This window comes from Lolium perenne, chromosome 4, assembly GCF_019359855.2.
Source record: "Lolium perenne isolate Kyuss_39 chromosome 4, Kyuss_2.0, whole genome shotgun sequence".
In the NCBI taxonomy this organism is placed as follows: domain Eukaryota; kingdom Viridiplantae; phylum Streptophyta; class Magnoliopsida; order Poales; family Poaceae; genus Lolium; species Lolium perenne.
In genome coordinates, this window is record NC_067247.2 from 368,493,931 (window position 1) to 368,496,105 (window position 2,175).

Below are 2,175 nucleotides of genomic sequence, written 5' to 3' on the forward strand. Positions count from 1 at the left end.
TGGCATGTCACTCCAGAAATTATCTGTGTTATCGTTTTACCTGCTCGGGACGAGCAGAACCAAGCTTGGGGATGCTGATACGTCTCCGACGTATCGATAATTTCTTATGTTCCATGTGTAAGGGTACATTGCCCCTATGTGTGGTTTTGGTAATTAATGACAACCCCTATGGACTAATGTTTTCATTGAAGTTTATATGAAGGAATATTCCATAGGTACTACTTGTACTCCATGTGTTGGATTCAAGTATGGATGCCATGAAGATAAAGGTATATCTTATGTATTGGCATCAAGATCATCGGTATGAAGATACATATGTGATATGATCAAGAAGAAGAAATGAAGATGGAGTTCTTATGTGGAACTCAATATTAGCCATGCTCTATCTTATGTGAGTATGAGAAGATACAAGGATTGAGTTGGGCAAGTTCAAGATGAGCATCTCAAGTGGATCACATGCTTGAAGCTTGCCATCCATTTGGTGATAGTGGACATGTGAAGATGTGCATCAATGGAGCTTTCCCATCATAGTGTATGGGGGAGTATTTGTGAGTCTTCACGAAGCAACATTGATCAAGTGAGGCATTCCGGCTTGTGTAGAGCTTGAAGAGTTATCATCAAGATCAAGCAGGATGCGCAAGGCAAAGGTATGGCCTTGCTAGGTTTTCCTTTTACCGGTCTCAAGGTGGATGTTGGGAGACCGGATTATAGGATAAATAGCCGCACTATCAAGAGGGGCTTTCGGTTGGGTAACTTGATCGCATCGTCTTAGGGAGCTCAATCCTTTGCATACTTTGCATATCCCTATTGCTTCTTGGTGTTTCTCTGTGTGAGGTTCTTGAGCTTGTTTCTAGCTTTACAACAAGCCCAAGTTCATCGAAAACGGAATCCGCATGCATCTTCTATTGCGTTTTCGAGTTTGGACGTCTTTACCGTTTCCTGACGGTGGGAGACTCCCTCTCTAAAATCATCTAAAAATGTTATGTGAGGAGTCTCCATATTTCCAGTTTTTGTTGGGGTTCTATTCGTCGTTATCTTTCCAACAAAATTGGTTTCATGTCAATCGGAGTTCGGGAGCATTAGTTATTAAAGAAATAGGAAAGATGAGAAAAGAATAAAAAGAAAAAGGGAAAAAGGGGTGGGAGCCGGCCGGTCGACCGGCCCAGCAACCGGCCCACCCGGTCCGCGACCGGGTCCGGCGCTGGTGCCATCCGGGCCGCCTCCCGGGGCCTTTTGGCCCAAGTCCGGTCGCAGGCCCGGTCCGTGACCGGCCTGCCCGCTGCCCCGGTCCGACCGGCTTCCCAAGCCCAGGCCGCCTCACCGCCGCGCGGCCCACCCGCGGCCTGCAACCCCGCATCGCCCAGCTTCCTGCCGCCCGCGCGCGGCTGCTGCTCAGCCCGGTTGCTGGGCCGGTCCGACCGGGCTGCTGACCGGCCTGTCCGGCTGCTGCTCCGGTCGGCCGGCCTGGTGACCGGCTGGGGCGTTTTTCCTGCCCAAATTGCTGCCCGTTTTTCTGTCTTTTTCCCCCAACAGTTATTTTTTCACTTGGGCTATAAATACCTTTCTTCCACCTTGAGCCCAAGTAGTTCTTCCCATTCTCTCTCCTCCATTGCTACTATTTGAAGAACTTGCTCTTCCCCTTGAATCCTCCAACCATTCTTGCTCATATTTGAGGATTTGAGAGAGGGGATCTAGATCTACACTTCCACCAAACCGTTTCTTCTCTAAGTGAGGGAATCTCTTGGGATCTAGATCTTGGAGTCTTTGGTTGACTTTCCCCCTTGTTCTTCCTCTCCAATCTCATCCTAGCATTCGTTGCTTTGGTGGGATTTGAGTGTGAAGGACTTGAACACCTCCGGTGTTCTTGCTTTGCATCATTGCATAGTGTTGAGCTCTCCACCACGATTTGTTCGAGTGAGAGACCGTGAGCTTGTTACTCTTGGAGGGTGACCTCCTAGTTGGCTTGGTGATTGGTGCTCCGGTGATCTCTTCAAGAAGATTGTGAAGAGGCCCGGGCTTCTCCTTCGTGGAGCTTGTGAAGTGGTTGTGGAGCTTGCCATCTCCGGAGCGGAGGAAAAGCTAACCATAAGGAAAGGGCCATTATCCTTCGTGGGTGTGGTTCGGAGAATAGGGTGAGCCTTCGTGGCGCGGGGAATCCTTCGTGGGACCTCCACT